Here is a 10,112-nt window from a genome sequence, read left to right as displayed (position 1 = left end):
GCAGGGATCCAGCAGCCCAGGCGGAGAGGACTCCAGGTGGCTGCACACTGGTGATCCTCTCCATTGTCTCATCACCTTGGACCCTTGGTTGTAGGGAGGGCGCAGGCACTGGGAGAGCAGAGGGGACACAACTCTTCTAGAGGCTCAGTGGATTCGGAATTTTGGCCCGCAGGATTTCGCTTGTGCATTGCCCGGCCTGCACGCCGGCGCTGCAGGAGGAGGGAAGATGAAGTCCGCCACAGGGGTCTGCTGTTCTGCAGAGCAGGTTGGAATAGGCGTTTCCGTGCTGGCCTCTGTGAGCGCTGCTGCGGAGAACGGAGAACGCAGGAAGGAGGATACCTTGTGTGCAGAGCTGTTCTTGTAGTTCAGAGTTGGTTTTTCATGCTGATTTTTCCTAAATTGATTTGTATTCCAGTTTGGTGGTGAGAGCTCAGCGCCACTCTGGAGGTGCCTCTGCAACGCAGATGTGACCAGATCCAGGGAGCCATCGGATAGAATCCCGGAGGAGGGGGCCTTCAGTGCTGAGCAGGCCACGAAGTACGAGATGAAGCGAGGACGGCAGCTGAGAGGCTGCTGCAACTCCTTCCTGGGAAGAATGGTAGTAGACCAGGTGGTGACAGTGAGTTTTGAGCCAACAGGAATGGGTGACATGCAAGAAGTGGAGAGGTGGCCTGTAACTCGAAGATTTTTGGCTTGAGCAAGGGAGATCCAGCTGTTCTCTGCTGAGACAGGGGAATCTGTCAACAGGCAGATTTCTGCCTTGGAGTCTAAGATGCTGTCAGAGAGGAACCAAGTAAGCAGTTACATACAAGCGACTGGAATATAGGGCACAGCGCCAGTGGGTGGCATAAATTGAAAGGTTGTGAACCAATAGCTGGTGTGTAAGACCACCAAACGTGGTGAGTTCACTAGGAAAGTGGGTATGGAGGTCAGGGACTCAGCCTTTGGATCCTGGGATAAATTGAGAAAGAAGAGGAAGCAGTCTAGAAGGCTAAGAGAGAACGGTCAGTGAGGAGGAGAGAAACAGGACAGTGTGCTGTTGTGAAAGCTGTGTAGAGGACTGTGGACAAGGGAGGATCCACAGTCCAGTGCTTCAGAGGGAAGAAGATGAGGTCCCATTGGAGTAGCGTTCTGTTGAGGATGGAAGACAGACAAGGCAGTGGTAGCAAATATGTATTAATGTCCTTTGGGAGGCATTCTGCTATAAAGAGGATCTTCAAATTGAGATGCTAGTTGCAGGAGACCACAGGATCAAGGAAAGATTTGGGTTTGTTTGAAAAATAGATATTATAGGGTGTGCTGTACTGATGGGAATGATTCAGGGTTGTTGGGCTTCTCAATGTTTTTGGACTCCTCTGGCTCTGTGGTGAAGCCCACAGAAAGCTTTGTAATGAAAAATGACTTGTAGGTCCCGTGTTGCCTGTTGCTAATGTTAATCCTAATCCAGAGGGACCCGAAACATTGAAGACACGAACAAAGTCCGTTGATTATACACCAAAGCTTTATTGTCTAGCTTGGCCAAGCGGTGGCTACTCCTACAGAAATCTGAAGGAGAGTGCGCCAGCCCTTTGTTCTACTTAGTTTTTATAGTTTTGTAAGTGGGAGGTACAGAAGCAAAAATTGTAATTAGGAGTCCCTTACCACTATTGGTTATAGTCATATGTCCTTTAACATGATAGGACCACGTTCAATTTGCAAGCCATACATCCTTTTGGAGAAAACAAAATTTACAAATCAACACAATGGTAGAAAGATGTCTCTTTACATATTAAAAGGCATTCCTATATTTTCTAGTGTTGATCCGCCATCTCTCTGTCCAGAGTCAGACGTATTAACCACATGCATTTACATAAGAGAGGTAGTTTCTGTGGGTACGAATGCCCGCAAATGGCTCATTGCTATAAGAAAAGGTTTATTTTTGGCTTTTCTCTCCCTGCACCTGGCTAGTCATTCACCCCTTTCCCCACAGGTGTGGTGGAATGTCTGGGGATCCATGTTTTCCTTCCCTTTGCATTTACAATACAATGCTAAGGGCCATCCTGGTTATGCCAATCACACAGTACAGAGACTATTCTCACAATTTCTCTGCACACCTTAACCCAAATTAATAAAATGTTCTCCAAGCCTCTTAAAATATTAATATTAATTCTGTAGTTTTTGGTACTTTACAACCCCTGTGGGTGAAGTAACTCAGTGGCTCCTCATTCCCCCCTCTGAATGGGAGGATAAGACGCAGTATCTACCAAGGGGAGAGGCTGGTAGGTAGGCTGAAACATAGGTTGACGGACCAGGAGGTTGACGGCCCCTAGCTGGCATTTGACCAGGGTGGTATAAGCAATAATTAGGTATTGCTCTTTGTTAACTGGGCAGGTGAGATGGGTGGTTAGGCCCAGCACCTGTCCCCTGGATATAAAAAAACACCCTGTTTGTATTTCGGTCTCCAACAGATATTAAAATTTCAAATTTGTGTGTTGTGATTCTTACTCATCTGAAGTCCCATGTTCAGATTTGGAGGCAGACTAGAAAAATATAAAATAAACAACAATAAAACAGCCAATTCTAACATGTATTATAACAAGTATCCTAATACAATTAAGTGATTAAAACCTATTAGATTACTAAGCAAAGTCTTAACTAATACAACAGGATTTAAAATAAAATTTTTAGTCTTAAATGTCCTTAACATGTTAATGTAATTTCACCAAGTCCATGTTGACACTATTATCACTTCATATTATTTATAAATGAAACCTAACCCCACTTCAGTTTGAGAAGTGTCCCAAGGGGCAGGAGTCACACACATTCAGGAAAAGTTCACAAGGCACTGGAGTTGTGGTCACATTTCCATGCTTTGCTGCTAGAGTTCAAGTCCCAATGACCACTGTTTCTAGCTGGTAACAATTTAGGTAGACTGGAAAAGCCGTCTGCAGCACGTATGGAGACGGAGCTTCTGTTTTCTTTAAACTGGAGAGGTGAACCCAGGGTGCCTTTCTCTGGAGCTCTGCAATCATGGCGTGGTGAAGAGAACCTGTGGATACACTATCCTGGGTAGCAGAGGTAAATTCGTCTAAATTAGGAGTAAGTCCCAGCCTAAAATAGGCATGGGGCATTGAGGTAAGAGGAATAAAGGGAACAATAAATATTAAACAAAGCAGCAGAAAATAAGACTATCAACATCCACAACAGAGATCTTCAAGGGATGAATAAAAAAACTGAATATTCAGGCAAGGCATAGTAAGTGGCCCTTGTGTCCATAAGAAAGAAGATCAGTTTACTTGCTACTTGGAAGAAATACCCTAGGCTCGTCCACAGATGTGAGATGGGGCCGATGGCCCTGGGCACCTTTAGTCTTCAGTGGCAAGCCTCAGTAGGCTGGCAAGGTCAGGTCACAGGTAGCTGGAGCAGGGCTAGAAGAGACTGAACCCTCCCTTAGAGGAGTGAGGGAGCAGCTTACCTTCCAGTGTCTCTTTTTCCCATAGTAAAGGCATGTCTCTGGTGGGAGCTGAGAAGCCTGGCAGGCTTTAACTCAATGACCTTCCCTTCCACTCTTGAAGCAGGGCCCTGATGGAGTCCTATGAAGTATCTTGAGGGCATTGGAGCCTTTATGGGTGTAAGCCAAGAGCTGGTATTTTGCCTGATCTCTTTTTGGGCTTTGTCTGCCTTTTCTGTTCCTCTCTTGGTCATTATAGACCTTAAATGCCATGCTCAGAAGATCTCCTTGAGGGGTTTGAGGGTCCCCATCTGCCTATATAAACTTTTTCCATATACCTAGAGCTGATTGGAAAAAGACAAAATAGCATTATCAGCTGGATTAAATAAAAGAGGGTAGAAGTTTGCAGGGAGAAGTTTGGCATTTCTTGTAGGATTTCAGAGTCTCTCAGTTGCTGAATAAACCTGTACATTAGTATTTAAGAGAAATTTTTTTCTTAAAAAAAAAAAGGTCCAAAATACAAAGTTTTATTGAGAACAATAAAATACAGAAACAGCAGATTCTCATTTTAAAGTAAAACCGACATTTCCCAGAACTTTCCTAGTACTGCACCATTCTGATCACTATTAAAAAAACAAAGTCCCAATTCCAAAATAATTAGCAAACCTGTTGCTAAACATTCTTCTCATGGTTCTAGTTATTTTTTCTAAATTTTACATTTGCACCTTTTTGAGAATGAGAGGTTTTTTTTTACACTAAAGGAAATAAACAGATTTATTGTAATAAACTTAAACATAAAAACCTGAATGTCAAAATTACATAGACCTTCTATTCAGAATAAATATTTAAAGAATAAGCTGTTCTGACGCATCTAAAATATTCATCCAACAGATTAAAACAAATTTTAGCACATACTTGCACAATGCATGCTTGCAGTGGTGAGATACTATCAGGAATACAAAAACAAATCTATTTAAGTAATTTATAGTCTAATATGTTAAGTAAGATACCCATATAACAATAACAAAGTATTCAATGTATTAATACTATTAGAGAGGTATTATAAATTGGTACAGTAGCTCGGCACCATGAAAGATTAATTTCAACTGGTTATATGTAAATTACTTTATAGAGGAAACAGAATTTAAACTGGTCTTTAAAGAGAAAGAGGTAGTATGTAGTCATGTCAGACAGCTTAACTCCTGAAACAAGTTTAGATTTTAACAGAATCTTAACTCTCTCCTATATTTACCAATGGAATCAGAGCCTTGCTTGGGGTGGCTCTTTTTCCCCCTTGTCACCACACAGACTTTTAAGCATTTGTTGAGTACTCTTTAATACCTTTACTTCAAAATTGTAAGAAATACTTGTCTTTATGCTAACTTAACAAAACATAGTAAATGCATTTTCAAGTAACATTTCCATACTTATTAAAACATTTCTATCCTATTTAAATTTAAATGAGCATGCTATATTTACTCCAATTAAAATTAGAAATTTGTAGGGATGATATCATCTTATTTTTCAATATTAAAGCCGGCATTTCCAATTCTTGCATGCAAAGACCAAACATAAACAAGGATCAGACAAGGTAGAGAGAAACTCGGGATTTTATAGATTAGAACGTGGCCTGCTTGATTCTTATGCAGGGTTATTATGATAGGAACAAAAGGATAGAAACTAAACAGAACTCTCTCTCGAAAAGGTTCGAGAACGGCCGTTTATGAGATTCTGTTTAGCTACATCCAAACAGGCGTTCCCTTCGCTCTCATTTCAGGCATAAAACAGTAAAGAAATAAAATGATTTTAGAGAAAGAGAATAACCAGGAAAATCTGCAACTTTCCTGAACTCTTAAGTATTTCCATTTACCAAAGAGAATCAGACAATAACACAACTTCAAAAAGCATCTCAGTCTTCCAATCACTCACAAATTCCAAGAGCTGCAACAACCAGCAGCCAAAATTCATCTCAACCCTTGCTGAAAGGTAGGTCCAGCCTATTAGGGAGGGGAACACTCTTCCCGCTCCTCCCCTGGGGCCGGGGACCCCAGCAGAGCCAAACCTCGCTCAAAGGTCAGCCCGCAGTAGAGCTGCTACCCCCATGGCCACAGGGACCTGGGGCCCCAGGCCTTGGAGGCGCTTTCTCCGCCCATGAGACACATCCCATCCGCCACCCATGCGCACCCGTGTTCTTCACCACCCATGCAAGTGGCCACCTGTGCGTCCAAAAGGGGACCATGGCCAGGCTGCACTGGCGGCCGCTGGGACCCGAGGCAGTGTCTGGAGTCTTGTACCTGGGGTGCACCCTCCCTGCTGCACACCTTCTGCATGTGGATTCCAAGCACCGGCCAGAGCCCTCCCCCGCCCCACCTCGGAGGCACAGGGTAGGGCAAGACGCGAGGCCAGCACAAAACCCAGTCCGCGGGCGGCCCTGTCCCACAGCTCCACTGTCCCTTGGCCCATCAGCCCTGCCTGGGGAGGCCAGCTCTCCACCCCCCAGAGCCGAGACCTCCGAGGGCCTGAGACAAAGGCCCTGGGAGCAGAGGGCTGCAGTGCCGCAAAGTTTAAAATGGCCACAGCCGTGACACTTCCATCTTCCGAGTTACTCTCAGACTTCAAGCCTTTTATATTTACATTCCTCTGTTTCTACCTCATTCTGATTAAACAACTTATTTTCTTACAGAGGGGAGGCAGCAGCAGCGGGCAGGCACTGGGAGGGGCGGCTGGAACGAGTGAGCACCCGTGCATCTGGTGTGAGGGGAAGCTGCTGCCCACCCCCTTTCCCCACACTGTACTTAAAAGCTTCACTCTCTAAAAGCTTTGATGAATGCAGTGACAAAAACAGATGGACAAACAGAAAAAAAAACCCCAGACAAACAGCAAAAACAGATAAACAAACAGGAGCCACCTTCCCTCAAGTTCGGAATATCTAAATTCAAATGGGGTTCCCTAAAAGTGGGGTGCCCTCCCAAATCTCCCAACCTCGCGTCCAAAGGGACACGGCCAGCGGCCATTTCCCAGCCCATCAGCCAGGGCTTGCGTGGCAAACAAACGATCACGACCTTGTTCTACTTACCCGGGTTTGAACAATAAAACTTTGGTGTGCAGACCGACGGAGGTCCCTTGATCCCCGACAAGCCCCCAAAATGTTAATCCTAATCTGGAGGGACCCAAAACATTGAAGACACGAACAAGGTCCATCGATTACACACCAAAGCTTTATTGTCTAGCTTGGCCAAGCGGTGGGAACTCCAACAGGAATCTGAGGGAGAGCGCGCTGGCCCTTTGTTCTACTTAGCTTTTGTAGTTTTGTAAGTGGGAAGTACAGAAGCACAAATTGTAATTAGGAGTCCCTTACCACTATTGGTTATAGTCATATGTCTTTAACATGATAGGACCACATTCAATTTGCAAGCCATACATTATTTTGGAGAAAAGAAAATTTACAAGTCAACACAATAGTAGAAAGATGTCTCTTTACATATTAAAAGGCATTCCTATATTTTCTAGTGTTCATCCGCCATCTCTCTGTCCAGAGTCACACGTGTTAACCACACACATTTACATAGGAGAGGTAGTTTTGGTGGGGATAAATGCCCGCAAATGATTCATTGCTATAAGAAAAGGTTTATTTTTGGCTTTTCTCTCCCTGCACCTGGCTAGCCATTCACCCCTTTTCCCCACAGGTGTGGTGGAATGTCTGGGGATCCATGTTTTCCTCCCTTTTGCATTTACAATACAATGCCAATCACACAGTACAGAGACTATTCTCACAATTTCTCTGCACACCTTAACCCAAATTAATAAAATGTTCTCCAAGCCTCTTAAAATATTAATATTAATTCTGTAGCTTTTGGTACTTTACAACACCTGTGGATGAAGTGGCTCAGTGGCTCCTCACCTACTTTATAGAGTTAATGGGTTCCAAAGGGAGGTCTGATGATCCCTAACTCTTTGAGATGGGGGATAACTTTTTTCTCTTTATTACCGTTTGAAGCTCTGATACGCAGAAGTCCACAATGTTTTCTTTGAGTTGTGCCTCAACAGTCTGAATTTGGAGGTGGTGTGACAGAAACACATATACCAGCATGCTGGCAGTTCCCCCCCCCCAGACTTGGATACGCACTGCCAGTTAATGACTTTGAGTGCTGCCACTTAGCAGACATTGTGAGAGTGTCACCTTGCAGCTTCTCCATTTGAAGTCTGCCTTCTTTTGCCTGGGTGCAATCAATTAAGGGTTTTGATAGGATCTACTGTTGCTGAAGAAATATGAACCAGAGGTATCTTAGTGGTGGTTTCAGTGTCTCATACAGGGATTACTACACAAGGTGATATAGAAGGGCAATTCCATAGGGAGAGATTCCTTTGGATACTTCTAAGACTCCGGTGTTCAGTTAATAATGATGTGAGATGAATGCTTATTGTTTGTGGAATGGCCTCTGCATGCCTTTCTGTGAGGCCGTACCCCTCATTGAGAAGACTCACAGCTTATTTTAGAGGTTCTTCTGCTCTGTATGAACGATTCATACAGTATTAACAGGAATGAGATGCCATGTGCAAAGATCCCTTGGTATGTGTGCTCTGTCTTGGTTCTTCCACAGAGAGGGAAGTGATGGCATCTTTTAATGCAACATGAGCTTTCTTTCTGCTTCCTTGACTGTAATCACCTTTTCTGCTTGTTCAGTTGAGGTGTACCTGAAGAGATGGAGGATAAGTGTCCAGTGCTGGTGGGGGCTGGTCTTCAGCATCAGCCATCGGAAGTTCAGCTGGGACTGCAGTCAAGGCCGGGGTACTTGGACTGATGTGTGTGAGAAGGTGTCATGGGTCTGGCCTCAAAACAAAGTCCAGATCACAGATCACAGGCCTGGTACCTGGGGTCTGGCTGTCAGGACCTTGGGGTTGTGTGAGGTCAGACAGTTGAGGTGGTTGCAGGAGTTTTCTGCAGGTTTGATTGTCTGGTGTTGCGGTTTAAGTGGGTTTAAATGTGCATGTGTGGGCAAATGGCTCCTTTTGCTGGTGGCCAGCAGCAGGGCCTCAGGAAGAATCAGGATTTAGACATGGAAGTTCATGCTGTGCCGTCGCGTTAGGGCCGCTGTCTTCATGTTGGCATAGTTCTGGGTGTGTTTACATTTCCCTACGTTTTCTATTCTTTTCATCAACCCAGACAGGGGATTATCTGTCAGGCTGTGAGTCTGGGTCCGGATTATGAGCTAGATGTTTAGTGTCAGAGCATGCAGTCAGGGTGGGGTCATGGTTACAGAGGGAGAGTGATAAATTGTACTGATTTGATGGTTGAATTTCATCAAAATAGGAAACTATGCATATGTCAGAGTGCATAAGAAAACCACTTGGTTTTGTGAGGAGAACGACAGACTGAAAATGGAGGCCCAGGCTGAGGTAGGTTGTGCGTGCCTTTACGTTAGGTGTTCACTCTGACAGGACTGTTGCATTTTCCAGTGGAATGCCGGTAGATGAGGGAAGTTGTCTTGGTCTCAGTGATGAGGAGGAAGTTTTCTTGTGCACTGACTGAGTGGCGGAGAGGAAAGGCTTTGGGTGTGGTGAGCAAGGTATTGCATCATTTGTAGTTTTGACTGATTGCCTGGCATTCCTGTGTATATTTCTGCTTAATAAAAAGTGGTGTCTTGGTTTGCATATTAGGCAAATTATGGAAGCATGCAATTCTCTCATTTTGATTCCAAGGGGTAAAATTTCTCTGCACCTTGACCTGTCTTTCACTGACCTGGCTCTGTTCTCTGAGCTCTCTTTTACTACCCATGGACTTCACGGACTATTGTAGGTTTTGTACAGGGATCAGGAATGGTCAGTTTTGTATTTAATCTCATTCTGTCTGCTTCAGAGGGCGCCTTCTCCGCATCCCAGTACGACGCTCTATCCACTGTGCCATCACCTGGTCGGGTGAGAGGGCACCTTCTTTTAGGGGTTGAGGGATGGGTCCTTTCTGTTGCTGTTCCGTGTTACCTTTTCTTTCAGTGTTGCAATGCGTGTTGGCAGAATTTCCTGAGAAGTGTGTTTGGGGGTTCCTGTTCATGGAACCTTCTTCTTTTCATCTGGTTCTTGATTCCTCGATTCACAGAGGTGGTCAGAAATAGAGTGAAACCCATCTTCCTAAAAGTTTGTGGACACTTGATTTAACTCCTGATTTCCCTTCACAGCTAGGGTGCTGTGGGTTTGACTCACTGCCGCCCTCCCGTGGATATCTATAATTATTACATGTTATTGTCATTCACCAGGTCCCTTGGTAGGCTGCACTGTTGGAATGCGGCAGGTAGTCTTCAGTGGAACCTTACTTAGAGTGCTTAGAGTGCATCTTTACGTTCCACTGACATTTTCCGTGATGTATTGTGTGAAGCCAAGGAATACATTATCCAGTATTTCGATCCTTGCAATTCCTTCACAACTGTCTTTGAAGTCCAGCGTGGTCTGAAAACGCTTTTCAAGTGAGAGGTCCCAATCCCAGTGTGAGCCTTGGCTGTGCTGTTAGACTTGTCCAGGTACTGATGAAAAGCATTGCTTGTTGTCCCCTTGTAGAGATCAGAGGACTTTCCTTTGTGACAGGGACAGCTATGACAGTGCTGCCTCCTTGACCTTCTGTGCCTGTGAGATCATCTTCTAGCAAAGGCAAGACAAGTTTTATTTCCTTCCCTAAATGTTCATGTGTGGC

Source organism: Saccopteryx bilineata, chromosome 1, assembly GCF_036850765.1.
Source record: "Saccopteryx bilineata isolate mSacBil1 chromosome 1, mSacBil1_pri_phased_curated, whole genome shotgun sequence".
NCBI classification, from domain to species: Eukaryota; Metazoa; Chordata; class Mammalia; order Chiroptera; family Emballonuridae; genus Saccopteryx; species Saccopteryx bilineata.
Note: the sequence above shows the minus strand (reverse complement) of the source record.